We start from the raw sequence: 16,378 nt of genomic DNA, 5'->3' as shown, positions 1-16,378 counted from the left end.
AAGTGTAATTGAAAGGATCAAATGGAATTTTGGAGCAACACCAGTGTTTAAAGTAAACGCACGTTAAGCTTAAATATTATATCAATATTTCCCATGTGGTTTAGAGACCTACATCAAAGCAAACAACCTTTAACCGTTTGACCAGGACGTTATGGGAGAAGTCGGACTGTCATTGCGGATATCTCCACTTAGAATGATGGAGAATTAGAGCCCATCATCGCAAATAATTTCCAGCCCCGCAATTAGAGATTGAGGGTTTATTCAATATGAAAATTGGCTCATAGTGAATAAACCATTAAGCCTATGATACTTGTTGAAACGCTTGGCTTCGTATGCTTTAACAATTATGCAATTCGACGCCGCGCCAGGGGGTTGCCTTTTTCTTGGCTATAAATATCTGAATTAAAGCCTAAGCCATGAAGGAAACAAGAAGCCTTTATGCCTGCCGGTAGCTAAATTGGATAAATTATCGCAAATCACGTCCTTCATTTTTTTTTCTCTATCTGCCATTATCGAGATTTGTAGGTAATGGCAATAAATTAGGGAAATATAATCATGGGCTGTCACATTAAATCTGACACAACATAAAGTTTTTGATTGGTGTAGCCTACAACGCATCATTACGTAGAGTGTAGGCCTATAGGCTACAGTAGAACCTATTTAATTATGGAACAAATGGTATTGTATTATTATTGTTATCGTTATAAGTTGCCACGCTTGAATTATATTTCCAACGGATACAACGAAATATGTCTTCAAAGTGTTTGAACTGCGGCTGTGAGGCCTTCATGTTGCAGATTAATTCAGTATGAACGCTGACACCCCCCCCCCCCCCCCCCCCTCTCTCTCTCTCTCTCTCTCTCTCTCTCTCTCTCTCTCTCTCTCTGATTTTCCGGCATAAACGCATTCATTATGGATCGAGACATAACTCGTGTCTTGCTCTTGCACAACATGATGTCGGCCACATCTGCAGCCCGACCTCCAGGAGGAGGATAACGTCCCCTTAAAAAGAAAATTATACAAACGATGAAAATCACAAGCTCTATTTTATGATGCATGTTTTTTTCCCCCAAAGCAATCATTTTTTAGGATCCATTAAGTTTAACGCTGTCAGGAGGTCACATTTCGAAATTTAAAAACTTAATTGCAACACAACAATTACGGCTACTGGTTTGGTGCCCGGTGCACGTGCAGTCTCTTGCGCGTCGTCTCGTGCGCCACCGGCACCTCTCTCACTGTGCAGGTATTCGTTAACGAGACGTTTGACTCTTAAGACTGATTTCTAATGTAACGTACGAGGTTAGCTTTGGCTGCCACCCGGCTATTTGTTTATTTGTTTACCTATTTAGGTTTTGTTGCGGCGTTTTAATATGAGAAGTTCGAGCCATTTACATTTTAGTCGACGTGTTTTCGCGATCAGTGCTGCAGTTTATTATTGCATGCATGTATCTGTAAATTAACATTTTGCTTTATCAGCATTAATCCGCATATCAATGTCATCAGCAATTTGTGATTGCCAGGCATTTATTTGTTAGTTGATCTTCATTGATACATTTTACACAATTTATATACTTTGCTTGATCGCTATATTGATATTGCCTTTACTTTTTATGTTGTTGTTTTTTTGTTGTTGTCAGCATTAAAATGATAATACATCAATTTTATCAAACTTTTGGTCTAAATATGATGTGATTTATTTTTCCTTCATTTTACTACTTGTGTGCGCAGGGTAGTAAAGTGGACACACATGCAAACACTTTGCATTTACTTGAGTCTCTTTGCTTTTGTAGAACATTAGGCTCCAAATACAAGAAATAAAGTGAGACTTTGAATAGAATACAATTCATTGTATTTCCTTTGCCTTTGCTCCCTTTACCTGCAGGAAAAGCTGAGACACACATTTTAAGATAACAGCATGCACGCTAAAGCGACTAGAAATTACAAGCCAAGGTTGTCACACAGCTATAAGAATGACAGACTTCTACTTGGAGTGCAGCATACATGCAGGCCTCCCTTAATATAAACCACTCCACTGCCACAGGCTAAAGTGCCAGCTGTCACAGATATACATCACTCATGCGTGGCATTCTCTCTAAAAGGTTTCCACTAAATGGCAACTTGTCTGTTTAACCTCCAGCAGGAACCATGTCCAGGTATTCGCTGCTGAGGGGACGGGCTCGCCACTGATGCAGCAGCTCAGAGCCTCTGGGGTTTACGTTGGCACAGACCTCCATGTACCAGCAGGGTCCCTGAAACTACTCTGCCTCTGGGCTTCTTGTGGCGGGCGGTGCAGGTAATGGGGAAAGTTCTGTAGCTTTGACTGTCTCAGCAATGCTCAGTTTGGCTGTGGGAAAGGGCAGACAGGGGAGATGGGAAACACACAGACTGTATGTTGTTGTTAGGGGAACATATTCGAATATTCGCATATGCTATTTCAGCATTTTTGTAAAAACACCATATTGGAAACTTTCTAGAATGAGGATCAAAGTCTGTATAATAGAGGAACAAATCCCTCGAGATTCCTGCCTTTAATATTTTTTTTTAATGGATGGTTGTACAAAAATACATCAAAAATAATGATCATAATGATGAATGTTCAGACAATTATTGCATATAATAAAGCAACGATTTGATCGATACCTCAAGATCTTGTACACTAAAACACGCAGGAAATTGAAAAGGAAATTGGAAATCCAAAACTTCTATTTCTGTCATTTTTAAAGTATAAGGATGACCAAAAAAGTTAATTTGTATGTACTAAAGACTGTCCTCTTAGTTGTCATCTGCATAAGATGATAATTTTGTATTGCAGATGTTCACATGTCATTCAGGAACACGTCACATCAGCGAGATACATTCATTGGAACTGGATTTGGACTTGACTGTTTCGATGCCCAATTTCACTCATAGATGGGAATTTTAAGTAATTAGAGGAAAGTTTGAAATTCATAAACCAGCTGGTGGCGGATAAGTTTTCTCTCTGTCATTTGCTCCAAAGTCCATTTTAGAGTGACATTTTTCTGTGTCCTCTATGGTTGCAGTGCTCCCGGCTCAGTGTCCTTCATCATCCTCATCTCCTTTGGCTGCAGGTTACATTAAAGGATAGTTTTAAAAAGATCACTGTACTCTCTCAAATGGTCTTGAAGACATTGCTACTCGAGACAATTTTAAGTGGCGTTCAGACAGAAAGCAGCCCTATCTGAAAACAATGCTGCACTTGTGTGGGCGTGTTGCTTGAGGTAACAGGGAGACAAAGAAATGTGATCCAGGAAGGCTGGTTTTAGTAATGTAAACGCCGAAAGACTGCGACGCGGTTTATAACACCACGAGACGGGATCGTACCGCCAATCATTGTATCATTTGTTTGCGAGGTAAACGGTAGAAATACGGCTCTCAGATCACAAAATAATCTACCAGGAATGTGCACTTGCACACGTATTTGATTGGCCAACGCAGCTTCTTGGCAGATGATGCTGAATTGCTTTGCATCCAAAGTTGAGCCTGGTTTTACTTTATAATGTAAAACTCCCTCTTTGCATTTCTGTGGACAGTGTTTCCTTACCGAGCCATGGTGGCGGGATAGGAACGCCGAGTTGTCTTCACGAGGATCTCTTCACAACCAGTGTGGAGACCAAGTCGAGTCCACCCGTGTGACTTGGTGAAGCGGTTGTTGTGCGAGTTTCCACGTATTAAAGCAGAGGCAAACGTTCGAAGGCGTGTTCTCGTTAAGATGAACTCACATCTTTGGTCTCAGCCTATGAATAGCTTGACTCATCCACAACAAAACCGTCGATCCATTGCCGTGGCAAGAGCACAACCCTTCAAACCACATTTTTCTTTTTTTAAAAACAAGGCTGCACTCACAATCATTGTCACATTACCCTTTATTTATATTGCTTTGGTGGTCCGGCTGAATTTGAGAAACCTCTCTCTCTGTTACCTGTGGAGAAACCGTCAGCTGGTGTTACCCTGAGTTATACAGGCAGATTATTATTATTAGAAGTAGGTCTCTGCATCTGTGACTCCTAGTGTGTGTGTGTGTGTGTGTGTGTGTGTGTGTGTGTGTGTGTGTGTGTGTGTGTGTGTGTGTGTGTGTGTGTGTGTGTGTGTGTGTGTGTGTGTGTGTGTGTGTGTGTGTCAAAGAGAGCGAGAGAGTAAAAGAGACACGAGATTTTTATGTGTAGCTTTAAATTGGTTTCACATGAGCGGGCACACACTGCATCAGCAGATTCTCTGATCAAATTAAGTAGAGATGAGTGGAGAGAAAAAAGAGGCAGCGGTTGTACTGATGTATAATTCAATAAACAGGACCAAGCAGGAGCAGACAGAGGGGATGCTGTATGCCTTTATCTCTCAGCTCTATATCTGGTTCAGCCACGGACGGTTAACCCGTGAGCGGGAGACACACGGGAGTATACCTCCATCCATCATCACCCAAACAGCCGACGCTCGGCAGACGGCTCATATGTACAATATATAGAATATAGACACGTAGGGGCAAGAATGTAGAGAGTACATGAATGTACTTGATTCATAAAAGCAAACCATTTTTATATCCTTTTGTAATATATTTCAAGACACCTGAAAGAATTAGTTTGTCAGATGCATTGACTAAACTGTTAATAATAACTGATGAATCGTTTGAGTCACTTTTCAAGCAAAAGACGTCACATTCTCTATTTCCAACATTTGAACCGGTCAGATTAAACAAGCCATTTGAAGACGTCACCTACATGTTTACCTATTTTCTCACTGTTTATTGGCAAAATAATGAATTGGTGAAATTAATAATGAAAATAATCGTTGGTTGCAGTCCTAGAGCCTACTAGTGTCTGGCAGCTGCAGATTTTATGAAAGATTTTTTTTTTCTAATGTGTTTCTCACTTACCTTGTGCTTAAAGTTTAAGACATTTCTTAATCACAGCTGTTATTTAAAGATGAATTGAGTAGTTGATTTAATTAGATAGTCGATTCCTTCAGTTGGAGTGAGGGGTGCAAATCAACAAATCAAACAATAACATATTAAATTAATAATAAATAATTAATAAATTACTGAACTGTGATATTGATCTACACGCATTCTGCAAAATAGAATGAATTAAACATTTAGAAAAAAATCAAGGTTTCTGTCACCAACGCGTGATCAATGCATGTTACAAAAGGATTGCGCCAAAAATAGATCAGACAGTTTACATGTGAAAGCTTCAATGTGGAAAATATTTGTCGCTCGGCAGTGTTAACGTATTCATGGAGGTGCCTCGCTCTAATAACGCAAAAATTGAGGCAGCATTCATGATTGTTCAAACACAGGACATATGGAAGACTTCAGAGTACAAGGCTGAACAGTTGTGGACACATGCTGCAAAAATCACAAGAGATCACACACACACACACACACACACACACACACACACATACACACACAGTAATTTATTCAAAAAGGAGCAACATCTCTGCACTTGTGTGAAATATCGTTACATTGATTAGTAGTTGATTACAGCTAGAGGGCATCTTCGCCGTGGGCTTGTGGAAGATCAGTCACTACAATAGAAAACGGGAGATAATGAAGATAATGAGTCTCTCTGTTAATGCTGTGCAAATGGATTGCAGGCAGAAAATGTGCCATGTGCCAAGCATTCTGAAAAGATTGCACTAATATCCTGTAATTTTGACGTTTCATATCGCTGAAATAAGGCCAGATGTGCTTTGTTCCTAAAAGCAACTATAAAGGCACCACACCATTTTCACAAGTATACTCCTGACATTGTTGTATTCTCATATCTTACTCAAAGTGACTGTAAAGGATCTGTAGACGCGAATGGTGATGCTTTCTAGCTGCTGCGGTGCAGCTTCTCAGCGATTTCATACAAAGACTCACATTCAATGCTGGCCTAATGTGAGTCAAATGCCCTCAGTCTGAAAATAGCACTTGTTGCATTTCCGCGTACTAATGTTTATTGTTTAGCCGAACCCTCTTGAACATGCTGACTGCTTTTCAACGAGGCCAGATTACCTGGTGGACTCATTACGCTTCAAACCTGCATCCTTCCTAGTCGTTCTGGAATAAACTGCTGATGATGGCAGACCTGTCTAGATATCTGTGTAATGAAGTCTAAATGATCATAATCAAGCCTACCAATCCATTTGGTGTCGATTGGGTTTTTCTGCAGTGAAAATGGTTGGTGTGCATTTCATTTGACATTATGTGGCTTGCATTGCATCTAAACAGTGTAATTTCCCAATTACAATTGGTAATAAACACATAGGGAATTACACTCCTCTGTGAGCTTTATTCTCTCCAGCTCATATTATGTTTGTCAGTTGTTGAAATGAATAAAATTGTATTTACAGCATCTGAATCCGCGTATATCAGCCACTGCTGTCATCTCAAGACCATGCAAGGTAATAGCCAAAAATATGGCAACTTTATTTTCTTACCCAGGCCTCCGTTTGATACAGTTTTAGTAAGTGTTTGGATTGTAACAGAACACTGTGTGTGTGTTGACCCAGCCTGATCTTCCCACAGCAGTGTCTGGACCAGGCGAGGCGATGTGCAGCACCAAAACAAAACAAATGGGTCTGAGGGAACATGTCTGTCGAACCAGGGTTCAGCGCAGCCACACAGGGCTCAAGGAGGACTCGTATCTCGATGGGGAAAGAGCCACATTCCCCTGAAATGAGCTTCTCTGGGATGAAAGCCTTGTGTGAGCTCCCCAGATGACCCACGACCCCGTCTGTATTTATGCAGGGGGGAGCCCTGATCCTGGGTTCTCTGCCTCCCTGCCAGGATCCTGGGGAGTCGGCTTGGGGTGGCCTGAAAAGCCCACCATTCTGCCCTCGGGTGTTTTGCTTTTTTGGGTAAAGAGAGACCCTCAGATGAGCCGGCACTGTCACAGCAGTAACCTTCCACCCCAGGAGTTTCAGAGGTGGGCCATCGGAGGCCGATCCTGTAGTGCCGTGCTATCCCATGTCAGAGTTAGCAGCATACTAATATTTCAACGAATCTTGAGATCTGTTGTCAGTGTTTTGCTTCAAAACACAGTTTGATGTTTTAAAATTGACTGAAAATCATATGTATTTCTGAGGTCAAATCACAGTCACACAGGTAGCATGATGTCAACATTTTACATGCCAGAAGCTGAGAAGAACCTTGCATGCTTTACTGGACGCCAGCTCTAGAAAATCAAATCTATGTGGGGAGGCGAGGAGAGAAGCTGTCACCAGAAACCTGTTTGCTCCTTTTATGTGATGGTGATTTATGACATCATCGCACCCATCGCCTCTGATAACTCGCTCAAGGGATGAGAGGAGCAGAGATGCAGCTTCACAAAACACATTTGAGGATGCTCACAGTTCAACAGCAGCGGTCAGTGTGCATGAGCACAGTGTACACTGGGACTAGGATGGCTAACCTCTGCCCTCAGCCCCCTAGGCTTCGCAGGATGTCAGAGTCAGCCCCAAACAGACCCAATTACAAACAAACACAGATGCCCCGAATTCCACTTTCACTTGGAAACAGTTGGCTGACCCCCCTCTCCCCTCTGTTCAGGTTACCTCTACCCACTTTCACCCTCAGGCCAACGTTAATCCAATAGAGAGCTTGCTTTAAAGGCGGTTGAACAGGAGGACACTGTGGGTGACTGGTTGACCAACCCTGCCTCCCCCACTAGCACTCATACGTTCCAGTGGGGGTCCAAGGATCGTTACTGTGATCGACCCCAGGTTACCTAAACGTCCTTTCAGCTGTGCATCAAGACGGTTTGCCCTCATCATTAGTTCTTTATTTCAGAAATGTTTCCTCCTTGTACATCACTGTGCAGCGTTTGTGGAAGAAACGCTCTTTGGCTGGTTCTGCAGCTGAGAATCAAGCCGTTTATTTTGTCAGTCTTATTGGTTTCATTTCTTTGCTGCAGCATTTACCATAATTGCTGTATTTTTTACCCTCTTCTGAACACATGGTAAACCTCCTTAACAGGTATGTGGCTACCTCACCTGCCATTTGTTAACGTTGTCACTGTCGAGCTGCGTGCAGATGGATCACATGGTTCCTGTGCATCATAGACTTCCAGGTAGCCACTGACCCAACATACAAGGTCGCATCCGAGAGTCAAACAAAGCTGTACTCATCCTCCTAATTGTCTGGAATGTCCTCATTGAGACAAGAAAGAAGCTCATTCACATGGCGTTATAATCAGAGTCATGCTCCCTGCGCTGAATTTCGGAGAACACTTGTTGAACAACTGCCTTGTCCTCTTTCAAATGGCACTGTGTCTTACTCACCCACGTAGAGCCACCACAGGACAATGTTAGTTCACAGCCTCGCCCATATCTCAATCTTGAAATGCAACATCCCCGCCACCTTATACAACATGTCGCCTTCTGCTCTCCTGTTGCTTTCATTATGGAACATCTTGGAAAATCTCTCAACACAACTCTGATAAGTACATCAGAGTTGTGTTGGGGTCCAGGGTCCTTGTTGGCAAACAGATTCCAACACAAGTGATACAACTGCAAGTCAGTGCAGTTTGTAATCTAGTTCTTTGGCTGCTGAATGTTGCACTGTGTTCTGCTGTTGGGTTTATGAAAAGATGCAGGCCGTAAAACCAAATGAATTCCTCCGTAGTGTTGAGAGGAACTGCATTTTCGGGTGTAATGAGGATCTGTGTGTACATCGCTGCAAACGAGCATTTCCACATTTACATCCATTGTTTGATCCATTGTTAATATAAAATTAATAAATACATGATGGCTCATGGCAAACTTATGTAAACTTGAACTTTATTTAATTTATTGTAATTTGGTGCTTTCCCTGTCACTATGCATGTTTCTTGAATATAATTTATATTTCATTGGTGGGTAAGAAATATGTCTGATTTTATAAGTATTCTTTATTTGCTTTTGTGTATGCCTGCATAGTGCTTTTAAAGTTGTACTCCGTATGATTTGAGATACGTTGCTTCTAGCGGCCTCTTTGGCGGTAGATGTAACTGCATGCGAGCCTCTCCTTTGCTTCTTGACTACTTGCCCTTCTTCACTTCCATTAGGTTTTTGTTTTGTTTCTTTGGACTGAAGGTCGTCTGGTCTTCTTTCTCTGGCTGATGATCCTCCATTGTCAGCAGTAATGAAATGTACCTGGTCAAACACTTCAGACTAGAGGGAGCCTTACTCAGCAGTTGGAAGTTACCAATTTACATTATAATGAAACGCAGCGTACGCTTCCGTGAGTAGCTCCACCTGGGCAGACCAACCGCTGCTGACTGACGTCAAAAGCGTCTAATTTTGAATTTTGCGCTGGAATGTCGCCACAGATACTATTTCTGGGCAAAGCAGCAAGTACAAGCACTTTCACTAGTGGGTCACATGATCAATCACCATTGTTTTAACTCACTCTTTGATAGATAGTCATTTACAAGACAATTAAATAGATTAAATATGTTACGTACAACTTTAAAAACACAGATCCTGAAGTGTACTGTCCATTTACCAAAAAGATCAAGATACTGAGAATACATTGTTAGCAGTATTAATAATGCTATTTTTTAAAAAGACGATGACGTTAATTCCTTATTGAGCAAGGGAATGTTCAATGATGTTAGTGTCAGAGCATCCCGGCCTTTTCTTGGCCGATACAAACACATGTGATGCTGACTTAACTGTGATTTGTAGGTTCAAATGTGATCTCAGTCAGCTGCAGTAGTCATTATTATATCCAGGAGTCTGTAGCAATTATAGTAACAAAGCCTCACAACATATAACTTGAGAATAGGGCCACTGGCTGCCCTGCAGTACTATTGTACTGTGGGGTATTACTGTAAATCTATGGGCCTTCTTGGCACAATCCAAGTGGGTGTAGTCGATCTTTAACAATATGACAGTTGGCAAGTGGGATGTCCAAGCATTAAAGACATATGCTGGATACACTCGTCTACGCACTTTCGCCAAGATTGCTTCCACCAGTCAGCTCCTCAAATGGTGGCGAGAATTTTCTGACATTTCTACAATTCTGGATTTAAAACAAAATCTTCTTTTATATTTTGTAACTAGCCTTGACTTTCTAATCCCACTGAGGGCATGTGTCCCTTTGGTTTAGTAATGAGCCACATTTTCACAGACTTCAGCCCCTCTGGGGACTTTGATTTACTCTGAGAATTAGCAGACTTGAAGTAATTTATTGAACTATTTCACTGCATCATAGTAAGGCTATGAAGTGGGCCAGTTTCATTTTCTTTTATATAATTCCAGTCATTTTCTGCCAAATGTGCATGAGCTAGTTTAGAATGACACTAAACAGCTGTGTTGAATGTGGAGCTAATATTTCAAGCGCGGGGATAAGTTGTGTCACAATTCAGAATAAATTCACAATCTTGTGTCACTGGTGTTTTTGACTTTGAAGCTTTCTTCTTGCAGTTGTTGAAAGCAGTCAAGTATATGTGGTTGTAGACTGAATCGTGGCCTATCAGAGCGCGCGGAGAGCAGAAAAACGGATGTATCTCAGCATATCGCAGAAAAGGGATTTGTGGAAAATGTTGCTTACATAAAATAATAACTGGGATGTTTTTGTGTTGCTGTTCCCGGTCTAAAGATAGTGACTCACATGGCAAACACAAGACATGGTAAGCCCACGCACTGGACCTGTAAACTGTGTAGTTCCTGAAATTAGTGGCCTAGGCAATTAGAGTGGAGGGGTCCACATCGGGGTGCTGGCCAGAGGCCGATCAGGCCGCGTGATTTAGTCTGAAAGGTAGCAGCAATGATGGAGGGTCATGGACAAAGGCTCCACTCACTAGCGGCCTTTTGCTTTACGCCTCAAACTCACGCGCATTGCCCTTCGATTGCTTATTGAATTACATCTAATCACTCAATTAAAGTCACATGGAGGAGCAGCATACGTTGTCTCCACCGAGCCACTGGATGCTGCATAACGGGCACTGTGTTGTTTTTCGTGGGAAGTTTCAAAACAAGATGTCTGAAATTTTAGCACTATGACAAACGTCTCACTCAGTCTCTGCAATCGGTTTTGTTTGACGACATCTTGGGAAAGCACCACCATGAATCTGTAGATCAAACACGGGCTTTACTACATCTCATTCTTACAGCAGCTGACATAGTATGAATGTGAGCAGGGCCGTAGCCAGGATTTCAAAATTAGTGAGGTCCGTCCCAGGAAAGACACCCCTTTTACCAGTTTTTGCACAAACCATACCAAAATGTCACTTACAAAAATAAGTACACTGATACACTTGTTGGTAAAAAGAAAATGTTTTTATTGTGCTAGCAGTGTGTGTGTGTGTGTGTGTGTGTGTGTGTGTGTGTGTGTGTGTGTGTGTGTGTGTGTGTGTGTGTGTGTGTGTGTGTGTGTGTGTGTGTGTGTGTTTCAGTCAGTCATCCTCCACATGCTCCTCTCTCTGCATTGGCCCTCTGAAATGACATAAAATACACAAACATAAGTTAAAATGATCACCCCGATTACATTTTATTTTTGTAGTTCACAGGATCCAGAGCATCGAAGACAACTGTTTCATTCTGACTATTTTCTCTATGACCTGGTCCTCTCTGGATTTTCCCACCCTCTCTCTGTTTTTCTGTCTGAGCTCTCTCTCCTGTCTGTGCTGCTGGTTGTTTGTGTTCTCCTGTCTGTGTTTCTGGTCCCCTCTGTTGTTCTGACTGAACTGGTCCTCCTGATTCTCCACTCCATTCTCTCTGTTCATCCATTCCACTTGGTTTTCCACTCTGCCCTATCTCTTCTCCTCTCTTCTCTCGTCTCTCCTGTCTTTCCACATAGTTCTTTGCTCTGTCCTGTCTCTTCTCCACTCTTTGCAGAAGCTCCGCACTTCTTTCTATCCTCCTGTTTCCTCTGCTCATTCTCCCCTTCTCTGTCCTCATTTTCACACAACCTGTTTTTCTTTTAAACAAATGAATCCAACGTACTCTGTTGAATTTTTTTTCTTTTTGACATTTTTCACTCTTCAGACAGTCACTGATTTGTTTTTTTTTCCTCTGTAGGGGGAAATCAAAAGAGGTTGATAAGACCTTATTGATTATATACATAGCCCTAACATTATAAGCCTATGGCCTATGAGAGAGAGACTGTTCTCATCATGATCACTTATTATCTTATTGTTTATACACACACACACATACACACACTTGCTACGCTATGAGCCTTAAAGGTTACCAACTCGCGGTGAGATACCGCCAGGGCAGCCGGCAAAATGTTTTATCTCGGGAGTCGGACGTTTAGCGTTCCCGGGACCGTCCACAATATATTTTGGCGACCTCCCCCAAGTTTTACCGTCGCTCTCTCGTCTACTTGAATGTCACCCGGTCTGACTGCTGTCTGCCGGACTCCATCCGAACGCTCCTCATACGTTCGGGTACTTAGCCTACTGTGTCGACTAAAGGCGAGTCCACACCGGACCGAAAATCGCGTCTTTGAGAGAGTCGGCGTCCGTGACATGAGTCTCCTTGGTGTGGTCGCTCGAATCGGCCCACGTCGTATAAGCCACGACGCGTCTTATACGCCATATTAAGTAGCCCGACTTCATTTACCGACGCGAGTCGGGCAGTCGGTGCGGTGTGGACCCGCCTTAAGACCGAAAATAGTGGATCAATACTGCAAGTTTACACTGTTGGATCGCGTCGGTCATTGGTTTAACTTGTTCTGCTTGTAGCATAATATTTAAAAGCTGTCACTCACCTGTCAACTCGCAGTGTTGTCTGTGGTCATCTCTTCTGTAAATTTCCCGTGACTTCCGCCGATAGATAACTTCCTGTGGTTTCAAAATAAAAGCTGTCCGGTGGCGGTGTGTTAATATGCTGTTCGGGCCCAATTTTTTACCGAGGTCCGGACCTCGGTGACCTCATAGCTGGCTACGGCCCTGAATGTGAGTATTACTATAGCAGCAAAAAACTCCGTTCTATGTAAAGATATAGTGGAGTAACGTCTACCTGAGCAGAGAATGAAGTCGCTCTCCCTCTGTGTGTGTTGTTATCAGAGCTTCACCTAGCTTTGTTGACGTAGCCGGGCAGATGCTTTGAATGCACTGCTGCTGATCTGCACTGTTCTTGTATGGCAGTTACAGTTGTCCTGGGAGCATCATCATGGAAGTGTAGCACACCCTCCATACCTCTGTTAGCTTGTCAGCACCTTTACCGAAGATTGCGTTATTAACGCTGTTGGCACCGTTAGCTACAAGCCCCAGGCTCAGGTATCACCATGAGAGCAGTCAAGAGACAATGAAAATGCTCCAAATCTTGTATCTTGAACCATAAATAGACTATAAACTGTTCCCGAAAATGTTTGTATAATGAGACAGTTTACAAATATGTGTGACGTGCCCAGAAATGATTAGCCTGTGAGAGAAAGTAGTTAAGAAGAGAATGGTGAGACTCAGGGGTCGTCAATCAACATCTCACTACAACACAGAACAAACAAGTTTCATTTGTATTGTGTCTGGGCTGAAACAAAAAAAAACCAAGATGATTTGGCTGGCCAGAGCAAGTCATCACCAACATTGAATAATTGAGGGTTGTAAAGGTAATGTTTCTAATGTGTTGATGTTGCAACATTTGGCTTAAACAGCATAAATCTGTGTAGCCCTTCTCCATAGTGCCAGCTCCACATGCTGCCGCAAAATCAAAGCAACATGGAAAAAGAGTTTTGAAAAACACATTAAACACTTTCTTAAAGGCAACAGGTGTCCTACCAGCATCTGTAGAGGTACATGGTGAGTACTCATCTGTTAGGATTTCAGTTAGTGATTATTGTCATTATCAGATAAACTGCTGGTTATTTTCTCTATTTATCGTGATGTTGTGTAACATATATGCTTGAAAAATTACTTAGAAATACATTCTTTATTGGTGATTGACAAATTAATTTAAACTGTAGTTTATATTTACCCTCTTAGACCCACATAGCTCTTTTTTCTTTCTGGGGGGGACAGAGGCTTTTTAGGGATATCAGGGCAACAGTGGCTGCAGTGTCAATTCTAGTCATAAATTGGAATTAATCCATCAATTCACTCATTCATTGAATAGAATAAATTGTGATAGTTTAAAAGGGCTTGAAATATTATGATGGAATAATCTGGAGGCCATCCACATGCTCACTTATATCTCATGATTCTTTGGTTCATACCATTTATTACGCAGATTTAGTGCTAAATGTTAGATTTTCTTACCACTCGAGAACTTATAAAAACGATCAGAAATCCCTCCAAAATACCACATTAAGACAACAAGACCTTGAAGAACGCCATAGAAGAAGTAATGATGTGATTTGATGTCAAACACGTTTTTAGAAACCCTCTTATTGTCAATAAACCTGGGAAATCCACCGGTCCTCTGAATGCTCTTGCCTCTGTGGTTGTGATTTTTCATGAGGCTGTGATTGTCCAGAGGTCACAATAGGTGATTACACAGTAAAGGCAGTTTCAGAAAATGTTCTCGCTGCAATGAAGTAGCTAGTATGGGGAGTATCATCATCATCATCAACATCATCATCAACATCATCATCATCATCATCATCATCATCATCATCATCATCATCATCATCATCATCATCATCATCACACACAAATGATATTGGACTTTTTCCATCTGCAAGAGTTTCAGCTTTCCAGTAATACCCAATTTGCAATTCAAGATTGAATAGGGACCCCAGTACGCAGATTTACCCCCAGAACCGCATGAAAATTGGTTCTATGAGAACCCAATGGCATGCCCAATGGAATCCCATGGGTCTCCGAGGGTAAATAAATCTAATTTGGAAATTGTATATGTTTGAGCAATATAAAATATTACATGTATGTGAAATTACTTCTGTTGGAACAGGATCTGAAGACTTATCTAAGTTTATCATTATAATCAAACAAAAACTTCTTCATCATGTGTTTTTAGAGTGACATTTCAAATGTTGATATTTAAACAAAGTAACATTTGGGAGGAATGGTTAATTTATTGGCATAGTTCCCTGTGTATGTCTAAGGCCTTATGCAGGGTCACTTCCAAGGTTCTCTCAATCTATACAAGTTCCATGTGGAGATCTACTGTGGCTGCAGCCAGTTGGGTGTTGAGAGGCAGCAGTGAGTGAGGAGGAAATGGGGTCTGGCATGTTGACTCAGGAGTAAATCCCCCCGGACTTCTCAAAAGGCTGCTATTAGAGTTTAATCACCATGCGATCCTGGACACACTCTGAAGCTGAGAGGGATGACTGATGAGCATACAGCATACAAACTGTAAGCATCAACTCATTGAGGAGCTGCAATCAATGCCGTTGGATGGATGAGTGCAATCCAATAATGAGGGAAAAGGCTAAGTTTTGAAAAAAAGTTATGTTACACTTTTCTTTCCACGTTTCACGCTTCCTATAAAACGGGCTCTCGCTCAAGAACACCAGCAACAATTGGTTTGTGAAGCAATTAGATTATACTAAATTATACTTGAATGGCCTCCCTTATACACAGACTTACTATACTTTTTTTACTATATAGTATATTTATATTTTCAAATTTCTCAAGGCCTTCACAATTCATTTTCTCAACAATCATGAGAAAATTAGTTTTCATTAAATACCACTTATTTTTTGGACAAAGGGCCCATTCTGTTGCCTCCAGAGCACCAGTGAATTGTTTCAAGAAAATTTGCATAATGCTTAGTGACTGAGTCTCTATTTTAGGCTGATTTTTTTTTCCAGACATGGTTGCTTGAGCTACCAGAGAAAAGAGAAAAGAACAAGTGTGGAAAGAAATTGACTATCAAAGGAAGGAACTGAGCTTTCATGTTAGGACACTTTGATTGTGTTACAGATTGGTTCCAGGTGAGGCAACTCTGAAAGAGAGGAAATCCAAGGGAAAAGAGGAATTCTTAACTGTGGATGGCATAGCCAGGATTTAAGCATTAGAGGAAGATTTGGAACAGCAGGTGTAGAGAATCGATAAAGCTCAAATATTGTCGTGGGTGGCAACTCCCTGTGGTGCTTAAACATTCTGGGAACGTGTCTTTATAATCATTGATAAGATTTTCTTAGATGGCAGTGCCTCAAGTGCATAAACTCTTTTTACTTGAGTATCGTTGTATGTTACTTTCTACTCATTTCAGAGTGAAATATTGTACTTTTACTTCCACTACATTTATTTGTAATTACCTCCAGGGCCGCAATTAACAAATTCATTTTTGATTAATCTTTTGAGGATTTTCTCAATGAAGTGGTTAATCATTTGGTCTACATCACCCAGAGCACATTGTGATGTAACCAAATGTTTTTGCTGACCAGCATACCAAAAACACCAAATTATCACATTTAAGAACCCAGATCCATCCAATTTCAATTCATGAAGGTACCCAGGATGCAAAGTAGTCCAAACTGACCTCATCT

Source organism: Eutrigla gurnardus, assembly GCF_963514095.1.
Source record: "Eutrigla gurnardus genome assembly, chromosome: 9".
NCBI lineage: Eukaryota > Metazoa > Chordata > Actinopteri > Perciformes > Triglidae > Eutrigla > Eutrigla gurnardus.
This window is presented reverse-complemented; position numbering follows the sequence as displayed.